This window comes from Somniosus microcephalus, chromosome 5 (assembly GCF_052327205.1).
Source record: "Somniosus microcephalus isolate GS21.2 chromosome 5, FLI_Smic_1.0, whole genome shotgun sequence".
In the NCBI taxonomy this organism is placed as follows: Eukaryota; Metazoa; Chordata; class Chondrichthyes; order Squaliformes; family Somniosidae; genus Somniosus; species Somniosus microcephalus.
In genome coordinates, this window is record NC_140991.1 from 216,485,143 (window position 1) to 216,505,809 (window position 20,667).

At 42.6% G+C, this 20,667-nt stretch overlaps 1 protein-coding gene across 4 annotated transcripts in view; it reads left to right on the forward strand.

Annotated features, from left to right (window-relative positions):
* The first annotated feature begins 397 nt into the window (after positions 1 to 397).
* The window catches only part of osbpl3b (oxysterol binding protein-like 3b), a 307,799-nt gene continuing 287,529 nt past the window's right edge, over positions 398 to 20,667 (forward strand). For 2 of the 4 annotated variants that reach the window (XM_085988680.1, XM_085988679.1), the window contains exon 1: positions 399 to 752. The gene's annotated coding sequence lies outside the window, so the exon portion shown is untranslated. Of the gene's footprint in view, positions 753 to 20,667 lie in introns of all 4 variants that reach the window. The other 2 variants (XM_085988683.1, XM_085988681.1) reach the window with 2 other exon arrangements.

The following is a 20,667-nucleotide window of genomic DNA, read 5'->3' on the forward strand; positions in this document are numbered from 1 at the left end:
GGGGATAACTCTTGCTCTTCTTCAAAATACTGCCACTGGATCTTTTACATCCATCTGAGAGAGCAGAAGGGGCCTCGGTTTAACGACTCATCTGAAAGACGCACCTCCAACACTCAAAGCAGCACACCCTCAGCACTGCACTGCACTGCAACGTCAGCCTAGATTTTTGTTCTCAAGTCTCTGGAGTGGGTCTTAAACCCACAACCTGCTGACTCAGAGTGCGACCAACTCAGCCACGGCTGACACATTTTGTCCAATTGAATCACTGGATTCACGGACGCAGTGGCAGCACCCTCAGGCACACAAGTCAGCACTTGCAATCGCCTTAACTACCTACATCAAGTTGCCGTCAATAAACAAACACCGTCCTCCCTCTTCTGTTTGAAAGGGCAGTCCTAATTGACAAGGGCGCGTCATGGAAATGCCGACAGGGAGGGCGAGTTTGTGCGCGTTGCATCATAGGGTGGCGGGTTGTGTGATTGGTGGCTGCAGTGTTCCTGGCGGCGGCTCCGAGTTTGGGAGGAGCTCGTGGCTCCCGTTCTATTTGCACTTGTTTTGGCTCCTGTGCCTCCCTTCTCAGTTTCAACTCTTTGTTTATGTTGTGTTGCTTATTTCGAAGCGAACTCTAGTCTATATTTTCTCCCTCTCCGGAGCTGCATCCTCGGTGCGTTTTGCGGCAGGGTTCCAGATATCGAAAGTGAGCAATAAAGCAAGCCAGGAGCCCGGGAGGAGCCTGCTCCCAGGGCGCACAGGTAAAGGGGATGGTTGCCCGCGGCAACAGTGGCCGGTCGCTTTCACAAAGTCCGGCTTCGCGCTTCGTTTGGACTTCCTGCCCTCTTTGGCCGATTGATACCTGTCACAATGTTCCAAATGAAGAATGGTAGAAAGCGGAGAACTTTAAAAAAAAAATGCAAACGTCAAATTCTGTTTTACTCGGCGCACCAAGAGCGTTGCCTTGCATTAATTCAAACAGACATTATCGTAGAATGGATTAGCCTCTTAAGCAACAAATAACGGCTTGCTTTAATTACTTTTCGAAATTAACAAGGGACGGTTTTGAAAATAATTCAAAGTAATTTTAACGATTCAGATGCTAAGTGATGATAAAGTGGGTGATCAGTATTGAAAATGGGACTAATATTTTGGTTTTTTTTTATACAGAAAACGCGATTTTGTATAACGCGAAGGAAACTGCGTTTTTTCAAGTAGGGAAAGCTGAGGTTTTTAGCTGAACGCGCTGCGAGAGTATTGCACCAACCTGTTCGAGATCTAACGATAGCTGAAATAAAACCAGCAAATGCTGGAAATACTCAGGTCAGGCAACATCTGTGGAGAGAGAGAAACAGTTAACGTTTCAAGTCGATGACCCTTCGTCAGAACGATAGCTGTTGTGTAACGAATCGTGTTTCAGTAACTTTGGGATTAGACAGAAAACGCGTGATTTTGGGCAGTATTAAGGGGAATAGGTGTGTTTGTGTAGGAGAAATTGTAGACTGGGACGAAGTCAATAAATTCAAAAACAGCTGCCGTGATGCTTCGCAGCTTTCTAGTTATTGGCGTTACTTAGTCATCAAACTATAGTGATCCCTTTGATTCCAACCTACAATATCGAAGGTGGGTTTAGATTCAAGGCCGCAAACGGCGATTGCCGATTATATGATCAGAGCACAGCACTTATTTCAACGGGGTCTTTGGTTCTCACGGGCATTAGGTTACCTGGGCTAGGAGCCGCAATTTCCCAGTGAACTCGCGAGGCGTTGTTAGAGCGTGATCACTTGGTGCTGATTATTTTATTAAGTAATTTCATGGACTTTATTGCAAAGTAGCTTCTGCTTGGCGATGATGCAAAAGTGACCGTATTAGACGGCTTCTGAGCTAACTCCAGAATAAAGCGGTGTGACACCACTTTGGAGAGGCTGTGTTGTACAGCTTCAGCTTTATACAGCATTGAATATGACTCCAGTGCAGTTTAGAAGGATTGGACCCTCGGGTACTGGATGCTTTTGTTCGAGTTGCAATGCTTACAGCAGGTATTTGCCCAGAAGACTGATCAAGACATGATGGGATGAAAGTACTGGCCCAGTGTGAACAACAACTTGCTTTTTTTTTAATATAGTGCCATTCACACCACAAAGTGCTTCAGATAAGTATAAGGAAAAATATTGAGCCAGGAATATAGAGATTCGAACGGGTAACCAAAAACTTGTTCAAAGAGATGGGTTTTTAGAGGGGAGGGGGGGGAAAGGCTTTGTGAGGTAATTCTAGAGAGTGGGACCAAGGAAGCTGAAGGCTTTGCTGCTAATGGTGGAGTAGATTAGTTTTTCCCTATTAGAAACATAGAAGATAGGAGTAGGCCATTCGGCCCCTCGAGCCTGCTCCGCCATTCAATGCCATTAAATGGCTGATCATTTTAAATTCAGTATCCTGTCCCTGCCTTCTCCCCATATCCCTTGATCCCTTTAGCCTTAAGAAATATATCCAACTCCTTCTTGAATATATTTAATGAATTGGCCTCTACTGCCTTCTGTGGTAGAGAATTCCACAGGTTCACCACTCTCTGGGTGAAGAAATTCCTCCTCATCTCTGTCCTAAATGGCTTACCCCTTATCCTTAGACTGTGACCCCTGGTTCTGGACTCCCTGACCATTGGGAACATCCTTCCTGCATCTAGTCTGTCTAGTCATGTTAGAATTTTATAAGTTTCAATGAGATCCCCTCTCATTCTTCTAAACTCCAGTGAGTAGAAGCCCAATCGACCCAATCTCTCCTCGTACGTCATTCCTGCCATCCCAGGTATCAGCCTGGTGAATCTTCGCTGCACTCCCTCCATGGCAAGAACATCCTTCCTCAGATAAGGCGACCAAAACTGCACACAATACTCAAGGTGTGGTCTCACCCAGGCTCTGTACAATTAGAGTTGACCCATTTACTGTGCAGAAGAAAAAGTCAAGTTTCTGCCAGCATCCAAACAGTAAATGACATTTGAAACATGCCACCATTATGATATGAATGGTCAGCAACCATGCCCTTTAATTTCCTGTTATTCTCCCCAGAGTCTTGTGAAAGCTGTTCAATATTTAAAGATATCAATACTTGAAGTAGAAAAGCAACATATAAAGTCATGAGAAATGACTGATAATGTACAATTATCGGTACTGTTAAGGGGAGTGCTTGCTGACCATTTCATATCGTAATAGAAACATAGAGATAGGAACAGGAGTAGGCCATTCGGCCCTTCGAGCCTGCTCCGCCATTCAATGAGATCATGGCTGATCTTCGTCTGAGATCATAGCTGATCTTACCAGTTCAGTACCCCGTCCCCGCCTTTTCTCCGTAACCCTTAATCCCCTTAGCCTTCAGAAATATATCCAATTCTCTCTTGAAAATATTTATTGAATTAGCCTTCACAGCCCTCTGTGGCAGGGAATTCCACAGGCTCACCACTCTTTGAGTGAAGAAATTCTTCCTCATCTCTGTTTTAAATGATTTGCCCGCTATTTTTAGACTGTGGCCCCTGGTTCTGTGCTCCCCGGCCATTGGAAACATTCTCTCTGAATTCAGCCTGTCCAGGCCTGCCATAATTTTATATGTTTCGATGAGATCCCCTCTCAATCTTCTAAACTCCAGTGAGTACAAGCCCAAACTATTTAATCTCTCTTCGTAGGTCATTCCCGCCATTCCAGGTATCAGCCTGGTGAATCGCCGTTGCACTCTTTCCATGGCAAGAACATCCTTCCGCAGATGGGGCGACCAAAACTGTACACAATACTCCAGATGCGGTCTCACCAGCACCTTGTACAGCTGTAGTAAGGTATCCCTATTCCTATACTCGAACCCCCTTGATATGAAGGCCAACATACCATTTGCCGCCTTAATCGCCTGTTGCACCTGCATGCTCTCCTTCAGTGACTGGTGCACAAGAACACCCAGGTCCCTCTGCACTTCCCCATCTCCCAATCTATTGCCATTTAGATAATAATCTACCCTCCTGTTTTTACCCCCAAAGTGGATAACCTCGCATTTATCCACATTATAGTGCATCTGCCACGTATCCGCCCATTCCCCCAACCTGTCCAAATCGCACTGTAGCCTCCTGACATCCTCATCAGAGCCCACCCCTCCTCCTAGTTTAGTGTCGTCAGCGAATTTGGAAATATTGCATCCAATTCCCTGATCCAGATCATTTATATATATATTGTGAACAGCTGGGGTCCCAGGACAGATCCTTGCGGCACCCCGCTGGTCACTGCCTGCCACTCCGAAAACGAGCCGTTTATTCCAACTCTCTGTTTTCTATCCGCCAGCCAGTTCTCTATCCACGTATAATGGTGGCATGTTTCAAATGCCATTTACTGTTTGGATGCTGGCAGAAACTTGACTTTTTCTTCTGCACAGTAAATGGGTCAAATCTCAAGTACATATGCTCTGATAGAGCATTGTTGCAAATTTCATGCTGGAACAAATTTGGAGGCAGTACAATGTAACTGAATGCTGAATAGCCTCTGCCAGATTCTGAGCAGCTTCATAATTGCTGTAGCATACAATATGATACATGGTGTACAAAAGCTGTCATGCATAGTCATGTTGGCAAAGAAATGTTGAATTGGTGTAGGTATCATATTTTACAACAGGTGCTAATGTAAGATGGATATGTCTACTGTCCTGTTGATCTGAACAGTGGAGTGATATCTGGGACTGTGAAGTTGTGCAGATGTGAGAATTGATTTGAAAAATTGTACAGGATGTCTGAAGTCGTAACAAGTGAGGTGGCATAAAGAATCATTGCAGTTCTGTGTTTTATTTGTAATGGTGGCTGCTTTTTGGATGTAGTTGAAGGAAAGATAATGGAGCTGACATCTCATTTTTTGGAGGGAACAAAGGAACATTAAATTGACAAAGAAATTTAGTTTGTAGGAATTGGTGAGTGCTAACTATAGTATGGTGTGTGTTAGTTTAAATTTAAATGGGTAGTGTCTAAAATCAGATTGAACTCTATATACAGGAAATTGAATTGCTTATATAAGGAGCACTAACGGATGCACAAACTAAACTTGCAGGTAATGACAGCGAAATGGCAGAAATACTGAATAGTTACTTTGCCTTCATAATTAAGAACATAAGAACATTTACCAGGGAGACTAACAAGGTGGGCATGACCTTAGAAGCGATCAAAAAATATAAAGGCATTTAACAATAGCAACAATAACTTGTATTTATATAGCGCTTTTAATGTAGTAAAACGTCCCAAGGCACTTCACAGGATGTTTTCAGACAAAAGTTTGACACCGATCCAGATAAGAAATTGGGGCAGATGAGCAAAAGCTTGTCAGAGGTAGGTTTTAAGGAGCATCTTCAAGGAGGAAAGAGAGGCAGAGAGGTTTATGGAGGGAATTCCAGAGCTTGGCGCCTAGGCAGCTGAAAGCATAGCCACCAATGGTTGAGCGATTTAAAATCAGGGATGCTCTAGGGTCGAATTAGGGGAGTGCAGATGTCTCGGGAGTGGGGGTTGTGGGGCTGGAGGAGATTAAAGAGAGGGGGGGTGAGGCCATGGAGGGGTTTGAAAACAAGGATGAGAATTTTGAAATTAAGGCGTTGCTTAACCGGGAACTAATTTAGGTCAGCGAGCACAGGAGTGACGGGTGAATGGGACTTGGTGCGAGTTAGGACACGGGCAGCCGAGTCTTGGATGACCAAGTTTACATGGGGTTGAATGTGGGAGGCCAGCCAGGAGTGCATTGGAATAGTCAAGTCTAGAGGTAACAAAGGCATGGATGAGGGTTTCAGCAGCAGATGAGCTGAGGCAGGGGAGGATTCGGGCGATGTTACGGAGGTGGAAATAGGCAGTCTTAGTTATGCTGCCGATGTGTGGTCGGAAGCTCATTTCAGGGTCACATATGACATCTAGTTTGCAAAGAGTGTGGTTCAGCCTCAGACAGATGTTGGGGAGAAGGATGGAGTCAGTTGCTAGGGAATGGAGTTTGTGGCGGGAACCGAAAAAATGGCTTTGGTCTTCCCAATATTTAATTGGAGAAAATTTCTGCTCATCCAGTATCAAATCAACTTTTATTGTCATTGTTTGTACTGCACTTGTGCACGATGAAATGTAGGCTTGCGGCTCCCGAGAGTGTACATTTGGATTAAGACATTTAAACATTCAACATACATTTGGCTTGTAGTATATTAACATAAACATAACCATAATAAAGTGCATTGGCAGATGTGCAGGCTTTAGAGTTTATTTGTGGAGTTCAGTAGGATGACAGCCCTGGGAAAGAAGCTGTTCCTAAATCTGGTCGTTTTTGCTGGCAGGGATGTCACCACTGCTCCCCTGCTCGGGCTTCAGGTTAAAATGGCAGAACAAGCCCTGATGACATCATCGGAGCCCGATCTGTTCTTGAGGACAATGATGGCTTGGTGTCCTTGCCACCTGCAATTTAAAAGAGTGGGTAATTACAGAGCAGCAACCTTCATATGCCACCCTACCTCAATTTTATACTGCAGTCTGTGCTCTTTGGGAAGGTACATTGAAGGTTGGTTTGCAGCTGGAGGTTTGTTCAGCACAGTTATAATGAGGCATGGTACACGCAGGATTTAATTCACTATTGAAATGTCTTGACTAATTTTACTGAAAAAAAGGTGGACCTATGACTTGAATAAAGCAGCTATTTTGTTTAAAACAAACAGAAAATTCTGTAAACCTCTTTCAAACTTTAAGAAGGATCCACACCTGAGCCATTAATTGGCCTGTTCTCTCCAGCATTTTCTGTTTTTTGTTTCAGATTTCTGGCATCTGCAATTTTTGTCTTTATTTAGCTTTTTTGGTTACATTTCTTCTGCTATTCTGAAGCTTGACCATTGACAGTTGGTTTTGTGGGTTTTTATGATTGCTTTATTATTTAGGTTGTCAACTGATTTTTCTTGTCCCCAATAGCAAAACTTTATTTTCATGAACCAAAGCATGACTTTATGCAAAAACAAAATCTAATGCAGCATCCATTGGGTGAAAAATAAACATCTTACCAGTGAGCTCACTGGAAATAGTAGGAGACACCTCGTACTCTTCTGGTCTCCAATTAACTCATATAAACGCTCTGATCAACTGATTCACTGTGTCTCAGGCTAATAATTATGAATCAGGTTTATTAAGATGTACAATTAAACAGAAGCAAGAACAAACAGAAGATTATGGTAAAAATCAGTTGATTTGTAAATGTTTATTATATGTATCCTGACACTTATTTAAAAAAAAAAAAAAAAAAATGTCTTGTCATTTGGAACATATATTTCTGTGGGCAAATGTTTATCTATAAAATTGGACATTTATGAAATGTTTCCGTTAGCCCACTTGTTTATTTGCTGGTTGAATCAGAAATTTACCAAAGAACCTAAACTATTATCCTGGGTATATAGTTCTCAACCTGTTTGAAGTCAAGTCAAGCTATAAGAGACGAAGGCAAACAGATTTATCATTGCTGACCTGCTATAAAACCGTTCTTGCGGTGACAGTCACGTCAATCAATCTCATTTTCACAAGCACCACGGAGGCTGCTCAGGCCTATCACTCACCTTCAGGACAAGGACTAAGTAGAGCAGAGCAGCTGCTCTTCCATTTGTTCTCCTCTTGTGACAGTCAGCACAATCTCAGTTAATGGCTCTTATTTTGTCTTGCAGTAGCTAAAATCTCATATCTCTAATATCTAGCCAGCCAATCTCAATCTGATGAACTACTTATGAACAAATCACAAACAGAGTTGGATGGGGGAGCGCTAAGCTAGTGGTTATGGTACTGCACTAGCAACCCAAAGGTTATAAATTCAAATCCCACTGTGAAACTGAATCAATAAATCTGGTAGTTTGTGGGTTCACACCATGGAAATAACCATAAACAGAGTTGGAAGCAACTCTGAAGTAGCTATTTGCATGCAAGACAGGACATGTGTATTATTATACTTTAAGTATAAACAGGCTATTGCCTGCAAGCAGGAATCAAATTGAAGTGCCTACAATGCTGATATAGCAACAAGATCCCATTAAAAAGATAACACTGTGTTGAAGCAAGAAGTATCTCTGATCCCTCACATGATCTGTAATCTGAATGAAGCAGCTGTTTTTTGTTTCGATTTCTGCCACCATTCTGCAGCTTGGCAGTTAACATGGAGTGGGTTCTGTGCGTCTGTTTGCTTCATATCTTTTCAATAGCTGCAGTAACCTTTTTGTACTATGGTGACCAGAATTGTACCCCGTATTCTTAGTGTGGTCGCACCAATGATTTATAAAGTGGCAGGATTACCTCACTATTTCGGCTCAATATTGACCTATTAATACATCCTAACATTTGATTTCCTTTACTCACTGCTGCCGAGCATTGTTGAGAGAGCTTCAATTTATTGTCTCGGTACCCCCAGATCCCATTTTCCATGCACATTTTCTTTTCATTTAAGTAATCATCCCTTCCTGGATGTTTTGCCCCATGTGAAGCAGTTTGCATTTCTTTAGTGAATTTCATCAGCCACCCCTATACACAATTCCCAGGTAGTTTTTGGGTCACTTTTTAATAAAAAGTAGCAACAAAAAAAAGAGGAATGTCTGCTTTTCTCCAGTCCCAGGCACCTCCAATATTCAGTGATTTCTGGAAGATTTGCACCAGAGTTCCTGCAATTTCCTCCTTTATTTTCTTGAGAATCCTCTGATCCATCTTATCTGTCTGAGAATTATTCCCCATAAGTTTCCACAGCTGTTTGGCAACCAATCTGATAGTAATGTGAATAATGTCATGCTTCACCTCTGCAACACCCTCTAGTTCCTTTTCCAGATCAAATATTGCCTGTCTCCTTGGTTCACCAGACTGACTCCTGGGAAGGGGGGATTGTCCTATGAGGAGAGATTGAGTAGACTAGGCCTATATTCCCTAGCGTTTAGAAGAACGAGAGGTGATCTCATTGAAACATACAAAATTCTTACAGGGCTTGACAGGGTAGATGCAGGGAGGATGTTTCCCCTGGCTGGGGAGTCTAGAACCAGGGGTCACGGTCTCTGAATAAGGCGTTGGCCATTTAGGACTAAGATGAGGAGAAATTTCTTTACTGAGGGTGGTAAATCTTTGGAATTCTCTACCCCAGAGGGCTGTGGAGGTTCAGTCATTGAGTATATTCAAGACAGAGATCAATAGATTTTTGGATATCAAGGGATATGGGGATAGTGCAGGAAAGTGGAGTTGAGGTTGAAGATCAGCCATGATATTGAATGGCTGAACAGGCTCGAGGGGCCGAATGGCCTACTCCTGCTCCTATTTATATTCTTAATGGAGCATAAAAACTTATTCAGCACATTTACAGCCAGTGTAACATCAGTTGTCATGCCCCCACTCGGTCCCACTCCATCCCTTGTTTTTCTTTTCCTCTTGTACTGTATAACTAAAAACATTTTATTATCCTTCTTTTCTCTTACCATATTCAATTCTAATTTTTCTTTGCCATTTTGATGCCCTTTTTACACTCTAGGCATGCCTTTTTGGTATTGAATCTCTCAATTCTGTGCCATTTTCATTTATGGCCTTGAATGCTTTTACCCCCTTCTTTGAGTTGCTTGGTAGTCTCATTCAACCAGACAAGAGTGCCTTAAATCTTGGTACCTTTGCTTTGCATATATACAGATTGGTCCATTGCATTCAGAATCACTTCTTGAAGGAATTTACCTCTGTTACCATCTATTAATTGTATTCAAAGTGATTGTGTCTGCTGTATTTTTTTTTTATATCCTCACTTATGCCTCAGTGGTGCCACACCACCATTTCTCCTGATGTGGGCTCTCCTGAACAATTTATATCCTTCCAGATATATATCCCATTAATTGGATTTATTCTACCATGTTTCTGTGATGCTACTGATGTTGAATCCTGTATGTGTAGTGTTTTAACAGATTTTAGAGGGAAATATTTAGAAAGGGTAAATAGAAATCCCATTAGAGCAACATTTGAAAGAAGTCTATGAAAGTGAAGGAGAGGAATTGTAGTCCTGTGTACATAATCAGTTGCATGCTCCAGACTAAGTGTCTATGTTCATTCCTGTAAGTATTTGTAGATGTACAATGAGACATGCCAACAATTTTAAGATCTTCATTTAAGCATAGAATTTGTAGCACATACAGGAAACTTTCTGGTATCCGGCACTGACGGGACCAAGCTGGTGCCGTACCATCAAAACTGCCGTAGAAACCAGCGCTAATGTTAAAACATACGGAGCTTTTGAGCTCCGTGAGAATCAACAAACCCAACAGCTTCAAAACAGTCGGCCACAGCTTAAAAGCGTCTCTGTAGCTAAGCAACAGCTTCAGCTAGACCTTGCAGAGCCTGACTGGAAAAAAAAAAGCAATGAGAAGTAAAAAAACTTATAGGAAACGGCTCCTGAATTTTGCCAGTAGATAGAGCTTTCCGGACATTTAACCGAAGTTTCCTGTACATTGCTTATGTTGGTATTAGGGCTTCAATTTTCTACACTTTCATTTTCCTGTATCCTTTTTATATTCATTTTTAAATGGCTGACCAATTCTCTTTTTAATTGATATATTCTCCATTTCAGTAGTCACTGGTAAAGCATTCCATGTTTGAATATCCTCTATTGGGGGGGGACACTTCCCGCCCATCTCCCTATGTTACCGATTTACCAACCAGTGGAAGTCAATCGTCCACTATATATACTTTTCAAAACTTAATTTTGAAACCTCCATTTGCTCAACACCGCACTTAACCTCTGTTCCAGTGAATAAAGCCTCAATTTTTCAATCCTTTCTTCACTATAGCCTTTCATTCCTGGTATTGTTCAAGTGAAGCCTGAGTCTTATCTGCTTCCTTAAATAGTCACTGTGGTAAAGCATTCCATGTCCCAGCGGATTGGAAGGTAGCAAATGTAACCCTGCTATTCAAGAAAGGAGGGAGAGAGAAAACTGGGAACTACAGGCCAGTTAGTCTGACATCAGTTATCGGGAAAATGCTGGAATCCATTATTAAGGAAGTGGTAACAGTGCTCTTAGAAAATCACTGAGCCAACGCCAACATTGTTTTAATGAAAGGGAAATCCTGTTTACCAAGTTTATTAGAGTTTTTTGAGGATGTAACTAGCAGGGTAGAAAAAGGGGAATCAATGGATGTAGTATATTTGGATTTCCAAAAGGCATTCGATAAGGTACCACATAAAAGGTTGCCAAGCAAGATAAGGGCTCATGGGGTTGGGGGTAATATACTAGCATGGATAAAGGATTGGTTAATGGACAGAAAACAAAGGGATAAATGGGTCATTTTCCAGTTGTAGGCTGTAACTAGTGGGGTGCTACAAGGATCAGTGCTTGGGCCTCAGCTATTTACAGTCTATGTTAATGACTTAGATGAAGGGACTGAGTGCAATGTATTCAAGTTTGCTGGTGATACAAAGTTAGGTGGGAAAGTAAACTGTGAGGAGGACTTAGAGTCTGCAAAGGGATAGAGACAGGTTAAGTGAGTGGGCAATAAGGTGGCAGATGGAGTATAATGTGGGGAAATGAGAGGTTATTCATTTTGGTAGGAAGAATAGAAAAAAAGGACTCTTTTTGAATGGTGAGAAACTTAAATGTTGGTGTTCAGAGAGATTTAGGTATCTGTGTTTCACAAAGTTAGCATGCAGGTTGGCTTTCAAAAGGGAATTGGATAAGTACCCGAAGGGGGAAAAAAATTGCAGAGCTACAGGGAAACGGCGGGGGAATGGGACTAGCTGAAGTGCTCTTGCAGAGAGCTGGCATGGGCTCGACGGGCCGAATGGCCGCCTCCTGTGCTGTAATGATTCTATGATGCTAGGTACAGCAAGCAATTAGGAAGGCAAATGGCATGTTGGCCTTTATTGCAGGGGGTTGGAGTACAAGTGTAAGGAAGCCTTACTGCAATTGTACAGGGCTTTGGTGAGCCCACACCTGGAGTACGGTGCACAATTTTGGTCTCCTTATCTGAGGAAGGACATACTTGCCTTGGAGGCAGTGCAACGAAGGTTCACTAGATTGATTCCCTGGGATGAGGGGGCTGTCCTATGAGAAGAGATTGAGTAGATTGGGCCTAGACTCTCGAGTTTAGAAGAATGAGAGGTGATCTCGTTGAAACATATAAGATTCAGTGGGGGATTGATGGGGTAGATGCTGAGTGGTTGTTTCCTCTGGCTGGAAAGTCTAGAACTAGGTCATAGTCTCAGATAAGGGGTTGGCCATTTAAGAGTGAGATGAGGAGGAATTTCTTCATTCAGAGGGTTGTGAATCTTTTGTATTCTCTACCCCAAAGGGCTGGGAATGCTGAATCGTTTAGTATATTCAAGGCTGAGATAGATAGATTTTTGGGCTCGCGGGGAATCGAGGGATATGGAGATGCAGTGGGAAAGTGGAATTGCAGTCGAAGATCAGCCATGATCTTATTGAATGGCAGAGCAGGTTTGAGCAGCTGTATGGCCTACTCCTGCTCCTAATTGTTGTGTTCTTATGTTCCTTTAATGGAGTGCCCAGAACTGCATACAGTACTTAACTGTGAAACAACCAATGTCTGGAAGAAATAAAATGCCACTTCCTTTCTTTTATATTCAATGTCGCTTTGAATCTCATTTGTTTTTGAGATGGCTTATTCTCCTTGCCCTCTTATCTTTACTTATTTGTACCCTTACAATATCTCTCTTCCTTTTCTTTAAGACTCTCTAATTTGGTAGAATTAGAAAACTTAAATTTTCAGGTAAATTATCCTCTTAAAGATTAAAATTTAGCCTGTGATGACAACAATTTGTATTAAACACCAGGATGAGATGGTCTCAGTTTAGGTAAAACCTATTACACCTGTAGAGTATCCCCCTGCCCCACAATTCTTTAGTGCCCTAGAAATCTGAAATCCTTTTAAGCCATTTTGTCAAGCTATGCCTTGATCTGCTTCCTAACTGATATAGCAAGTAACACGGAGTAATCTTGAAACACCCTTATTTTTCAATCCCTGATTTTTTAATCTGACACCTAATTCCTCAAACTTCATTTGTCAGACCTCCATCTTGTTCTTGTGTTGACAATCACAGCATGACTTAAGGATGTCTATCCTCCCTTTTCAGAATACCTCCCACCTTCTCCATAAAATTTCTTGCCTTGGCATTGGGGAGATAACAGACCATTTAGATCTCCTCAGACTGTAGTAAAGACTAACTGACGCAGGAAAACTACTAGGCACTTGGTCTAAGCGTTAAACAAAGCTTTAATCAACTGTTTTACAACATGGAGGTCTAGTGTCCTTCACTAGTTCCGGTTAATGTCCTGCGTAAGCTGGGCCTGTGCCCGAGTATTTATACTCTCCCTGGACAGCGCCACCCATAGGCTGCTCAGTATTGTTTCATATAAGTCTTTCTTTCATGAATGACTGATTCATGTCATTCTTCCCGCCTGAAGGATTGGTAGTCCGGCGACTTCCTTCTATCGGATTAATCAGACTATGAATAGCCGCAGTGGTTTGGATCTCAGTTTGTGGCTGGCAGGCACTTCTCCTTGGACCGTGTCTGGGTCCCTGGGTCGCTTGGTTCGTACCGGCGGGCTGGCAGAGTCCGTGCTGCCTTGATCGACCGGAGGGGGATTGGGGAGATCGTGATTCCGGGTGCAGGCCCCCACAGGCGCAGAGCTGGCTTCATCCTGCTCCGTAGTCTGTGATTGACCGGCGTCCTGGCTTCGGGTGGTCATCCCGCGGGGAGCGCTCTGTTCCCCGGGTTGATCCGGCGGAGTAGCTGGCAGATCCCTTGATGTCTCGGGTAGGGTGTCATCCTCGGAGGAGTGCAGAATAACGGCATCGTTCATACGGATCCCTCTATCGATTGGGACCGTTTGGGCATGGAGCCCGATCCCGAAGTGAAACTGTAGACTCCCGGCCATCAGGGTACCGCACGTATGCGTATGTAGGATTGACATCCATTAGTTCCACTTCGTCGACGAGGGGATCACTCTTGGAGGATCGGATGAATCTTGAGTAGCACAGGGCGAGGAGCTGCCAACCATGATGGTAGGGACATCCCATGAGCTAGGATAGAGTAGTCATCAGTGAGAACTTCTGCCTGAGGCTTATCGGAGGAGTCACTAAAAGTGATAGCAGCAGTCTGTGCACGTGGTAAAAGATAGGCATCTGCATTTTTTTTTGCTCAGTCCAGAGAATATGCCTGGTCATAGGCAGCTTGTAACTCGAGGGTTTTATTCTCCAACAGACGCTGGCGTATGAAGGGAAACGCAATTCCATTAATAAAAGAATCACAAATTAACTCCTCCTGGTACTGCTCAGCTGAGACAGCTTTGAGATTACAGTCTTTGTTGAGCCTGCAAAGCTTTTGAAGGAATTCATCAAGTGATACCCCGGGTTGTCGTCAAGTTGTGGCCAGTAAGTGTCGAGCAAAAATTTAGTTTGGGGCCCTTAACATATAGTTGCTGCAGTATTTGGATAGCTGAGTCATGGTCTACACAGCCTTCGATATAGTCAAACACATGAGGTGATACATAATTGGCAAGCATTTGTAACTTATCAGGAACATTCTCACCACAAGCCCCGAGGAAGTTGCTGAAGGTACGATACCAGTGTTTCCATACCTTAGCAGTTGTAGGTGAATTCGGGTCCAGGTCAAGACGGGCGGGTCTGAGTAGTTTCTCCATGATGGATCGATTACTACATCTGATTCCCTTCTGAGTCGTAGCCATCTGTTCCCAAAAATCACGGAGCAAGTTCCAGTTGATTAAATTGACATAAGAAAACTACTAGGCACTTGGTCTAAGCATTAAACAAAGCTTTAATCAACTGTTTTACAACATGGAGGTCTAGTTATGTCCTTCACGACTTCCTGTTAAGAATGTCCTGCGCAAGCTGGGCCCATGCCAGAGTATTTATACTCTCCCTGGACAGCGCCACCCGCAGGCCGCTCAGTATTATTTCATAAGTCTTTCTTTCATGAATGACTGATTCATGTCACTAACTATCCCTCAAATGATGGAATCTCCTTATTACTACCACTTGCTTTTTGTCTATGTTGTTTGTTTATCCTTCCAACTCTTTCCCCCTCTCCACAACTCCTCAAGTTCCACAGTGCCATGGCGTTACTTGTGATTTCTAGTTCTAGCCTGTGTAATGGGTATACATTGTTTACCTATCGGACAGTTTCAGATCCTAAGGAGGTTCTTCCACTGCCTTTGCTTAGTTCCTTCTCTTATCTTCTCTTTTCCCCCCACCCCAATAGTAGAGAGTCATCTACTTTGCTTCCTCTGTGTTTATTCTTTGGTTATCGTTGACCACATCCTGTGCTCTCGGAGCCCTTTCTCCTTCTGTACAAGTTAGTGTCTGACAAATTCACCTGGAGACATTTCTTATACCTGTAATTTCCAGAAACTCCACTATTATATTCAAAAAGAAAATACTGCAGATGCTGGAAATCTGAAATTAAAACAGAAAATGCTGGAGATACTCAGCAGATCAGGCAGCACCTGTGAAGAGAGAAACAGAGAACTGTTCTGATGAAAGGCCATCGACCTGAAACGTTAACTCTGTTTCTCTCTTCACAGATGCTGCCTGACCTGCTGAGTATCTCCAGCATTTTCTGTTTTTATTCCACTATTATGTTGTCTAGCAAACCAATTCAAATTGTCATATTCAAAACTCATTAACCTCCTGACATTTAGTATGTTGCAATGATTATCATGTCATAAGATTTTCTACCTTTCTCTTTGAACTGAGTGCAAAATTGATTCATGAATGCCAGATTAACTGGTTTTAAACAATAACCTAAAATGGTTTTATTACAAAAGTATTGCAGCATTGTCTAAATATTTCAGTTGGACAGCAAACTTTCCTCACATTTCTAACTGCATGAACATGCCTGTTGAGCATTAAGAGTTAAAGTGCTGCACACGCATGCATGTTCATTAATTGTTGAGTATTCAGAATGAACTGGAATGAGACCCAACAGGATGTGATTCAATAGAATATATTTTTGCATTCAGTTTGGGTTGCACATTGGACACTACGTGTGTAAAGTTTCCTCACTTTGGGTGTATCCAGTAGTGGGAACACTCTCAAAAGTGAGTAGACATTACCTATGGAACACGTAAGCAATTGTGGACTAGCCAGCATTGAACACTCTGCAGTATGGTATGCGCACTTCAAATTAATCTCCAGATATTAGCTGCAAGAAGGGCTTGGAGTGCAAAACACATGTTTCAAGTGAGATGGAAATTATGCACTTCCTCCAGTCTGTATATGTTTGCTGGAGCTTTACATGATGCTGATCTCCCTGTGGTTCACCACTATATAGCTCTGTCTCTCATTCTCATTCAGTTTCTGCCAATGGTCTTCTAGCTACTCTAACAAACTTTCTTCAACATAAACTTCAGGAACTGTATCTTACCTACCTAGTCTTCAGTCCTCCAGTTGTGAGGGACACTGGTTCGCTTACTGGCAAGACCAGTGGTGCGAACCGAAAGGAATATAACCGTCCATTTCTACTTGCATAGGCACAGGAATTGTATGTCTTAAATACATACAAAATTGTTACTCATAGAATTGGTCCTTGTACTAATTTATTCCATTGCAATTTAATTTGTTGGGATTCTCAATTATCTAGTGCTTCTGCCAGTTGGCAAAAAATTGGCCTGGAATTTGCCGTCGGCGGTGAAGCAAAGGCACTTGCCGCTGGCCCCGATGAAAGCTGCCCACAGAGAGATCTCAATTTCTGTGGCGAGAAGTTTACTTTTTTCAACGTGCAAGAGATTGCAGCCCGATTTGCTGTGACGTCAAGAAGCTGTCTAAACAGCCAATCACAATGCAGAATTCTCAGACAGGGAAGCAGGAAATGAGAACCTGCTTTTATCCAGATTTTTATAAAAATGTTAGAGCAAAACAAAGGTTGGGGCTCTCGCATGGGGATACGGTAGAACCTAAAATAATCATGAACAAACTTTAAAAAAAATTATAACTTTTTTAAAGTTTCTTAATTGTAATTTTTATCATTATCATTATGGCGAAATGTGACACACCACAAAATTTAAATTAGTTTTTCAGGGCCATAACGTTTGTTTAGCAGTCAATACGCTGTTCAAACCCCAGTTACATCTAATCCGACAAGGTCTAACATTTAATGGGGTATTTAACAGTGATATTACCGTGGAAAAGGGGAGGGAGGGCACAGTGCAGCCAGTGCCGGAGCAGTGAATGACTGACCGCAACTTCAGGTTTTCCATGTTTAGGTGCGCATGCGCTAAATCCTGAAGTTGTGGTCAGTTTCAAAGGGGGTAGTAACAGCGAATGCTGTTAGTTTGCCGTTATTGCCCGCCGCAAATTCCGGCCCAGTATTTCACAAGATCACAAAATAATTGCAGTTGAGTAAAACCATTCTTAATTTATCAATTCTAAAAGACCCTAAAGTCTCCCCAATGTAGCATACAGCTGTTAAATAATTCCAGGGTTTTTGCCTTCACAAATCTCTCTGGAGATCTATTTAACACATTGATCACTGTGTGAAGCATAATTTACTGGTATCTGCTAAAATTGCCATTTACTAGTTTGAACTGTTGTCCCTTTGTACTATTTCACAGTTTAACATAATCTGGTTTTACTTTTTCCATTCCCTTGCCAATCTTGTGTACCTCTAAGATCCCCTCTCAAATACGTCCTTACTAGTTGGAAATGTCAAAGTTTCTCCAGTCAGGCTCTTGACCCCAAGCGTCAGGTTCCTGGCTCTTCTTGCTGCCTCCAGTGTTTGAATGTTTCCCTTGTTTATTGGTGATCAGAACTGGATTCCATATTCAAGGTGTGTCTTACCAGAGCACCATAAAGTTTGATCAAGACCTCCTCTGACTTATTTGGACAGTAGTCTACTCCTCTTAATTCAAACTATCTGATAATCCAATGTTTTGAGCACTAAATTTCCAAAGTGTTCAGTTATATACGTTGCTTTTTAAATTATTGGATAATTCAGATTTCTTTTAGTGTAATAACAACTTAACTTTGAACTATCAGGAGTATAATGCAATGCATAAGTTACACTAAAAGTGTTAAAAGTAATAGGCCTGGATTTTGTTTTACAGTATAATGCTCCTGTGAAGCACCTTGGGACGTTTTACTACGCTAAGGCGCTATACAAATACAAATTGTTGTGGTTAGGAGGAGGAGGAACAACAGCTGCCCTCAGTTTTTGTGGCTTTTAGAGCATTTGCTGTAATCCGGCATCTGATCCAGCACGGTGCCCTCTATAGGGGATCTGTGCTGTCTGTAAGCAGGGCAAGAAACAGCGATGCTCTTCAACTGATTAGATTGAAGATTCCTCACTGAGACAGTCTGAACCAGGAAGTATAAAGCAGGAAATATAAATTAGATTTAATATATGTACAGAAAGTGAAAAAGATGTGGAAATACAGGTGAGATTAACAGATAAGAGACAGAGAAAACGTAAAAAAAATTAATTAAAAAAAAAAACTCCAACACTAATTATCTCGATAGGGGAACAGACAGGCATTTCTGCGGCTGCAGATGTGATTCCAGGTTAGTATGTTACCTCCCTGGTGCCAGGGTCAAGGATGTCACTGAGCAGCTGCAGAACATTTTTGAGGGGGCAGGGTGAGCAGCCAGAGGTCGTGGTCCATATCCGTATCAACGACATAGGTAGAAAGAGGGATGAGGTCCTGCAGGCAGATTTTAGGGAGCTAGAAAAGATTAAAAAGCAGGACCTCAAAGGTAGTAACCTCTGGATTACTGCCGGTGCCACAAGCTAGTGAGTATCAAAATAGGAGGATAGAGCAGATAAATGCGTGGCTGGACAGATGGTACAGGAGGGAGGGCTTTAGATTCCTGGGACATTGGGACTGGTTCTGGGGGAGATGGGACCTGTACAGGCTGGACGGGTTGCACCTCAACAGAGCTGGGACCAATGTCCTTGTGGCGGTTGCTCGTGCTGTTGGGGAGGGTTTAAACTAATTTGGCAGGCGGATGGTCACCAGGATGTAGCATTAGAAAGGAGAAACGAGGTGCACAAAGGATTGGGAGAGATTGATAGCACTAGTGTAAGAAATAGTACGGTATTAGGTGGGGTCAGACTAAGAGAATACAAGAAGGTCTAAGATAGGTTTACAGTGCATGTGTGTGAAAGCACAAAGTGTGGTAAATAAGGTTGGTGATGCATGGGAATATGAGTCGTGACGATAACCGAGACCTGGCTCAAAAAAGGGCAGGATTGGGTACTAAATATTCCTGGATATAAGGTGTTAAATGTAAGATAGGGAAGGAAAGAAAGGAGGTGGGGTGGCATTATTGATTAAGGAGAAAATTACAGTGCTGGAGCGAGAGGATGTCCTGGAGGGGTCAAGGACAGAATCTATTTGGTTAGAGTTGAGAAACAAGAGCCGCCATTACACTACTAGGTGTATTCTCTCGGCCACCAACTAGTGGGCAGGATATAGAGCAGCAAATTTGCAGGGAAATTACAGAGAGGTGCAAGAACTATAGAGTAGTGAAAATGGGGGACTTCAACTATCCTAATATAGACTGGGATAGTAATAGTGTAAAGGGCAGAGAGGGGGAAGAAGTTCTGAAGTGTGTTCAGGAGAACTTTCTTGATCAGTAGGTTTCCGGCCCAATGAGGAAGGAGGCATTGCTGGATCTGATTCTGGGGAATGAGGTGGGTCAAGTAGAGCGAGTGTCAGTAGGGGAACATTTAGGGAACAGTGATCACAGTATCGTAAGGTTTAGATCAGCTATGGCAAAGGACAGGGAGCAATCTAGAATAAAAATACTTAATTGGAGGCAGGCCAATTTCAATGGGTTGAGAATGGACCTGGCCCGGGTAAATTGGAATCAAAGATTGTCAGGCAAAACTGTAATGTAACAATGGAGATGGTTTGGGTACAGTCGAGATACATTCCCACGAGGGGGAAAGGCAGAGCAACCAAAGCCAGAGTTCCCTGGATGACGAAAAAGGGGACATATGACAGATTCCGGTTGAGAATACAAGTGAGAACCAGGCTGAATATAGAAATTTCAGAGGGGAAGTGAAAAAGGAAATGAGGGGCAAAGAGAGAGTACGAGAATAGATTGGCAGCTAACATAAAAGGGACTCCAAAAGTCTTCCATAGGCATATAAATAGTAAAAGGGTAGTAAGAGGAGGGGTGGGGCTGATTAGGGACCAAAATGGAGGCAGAGGGCATGGCTGAGGTACTAAATGAGTACTTTGCATCTGTCTTTATCAAGGAAGAAGATGCTGCCAAAGTCATAGTGAAAGAGGAGGTAGTTGAGATACTGGATTGAATAAAAATTGATGAGGAGGAGGTACTAGAAAGGCTAGCTGTACTTCTTAAAGTAGATAAGTCACCAGGACCAGAAGGGATGCATCCTAGGATGCTGAGGGAAGTAAGGGTGGAAATTGCGGAGGTACTGGCCATAATCTTCCAATCCTTGTATACAGGGCTGGTGCCAGAGGACTGTAGAATTGCGAATGTTGCAGCCTTGTTCAAAAAAGGGTGTTGGGTTAACCCAGCAACTACAGGCCAGTCAGTTTAATCTCGGCAGTGGGGAAACTTTTAGAAACGATAATCCGGGAAAAATTAAGTCACTTGGACAAGTGTGGATTAATTAAGGATAGGGTTGCAAAGGGGTGGAAAGTTTCTGGTAAATT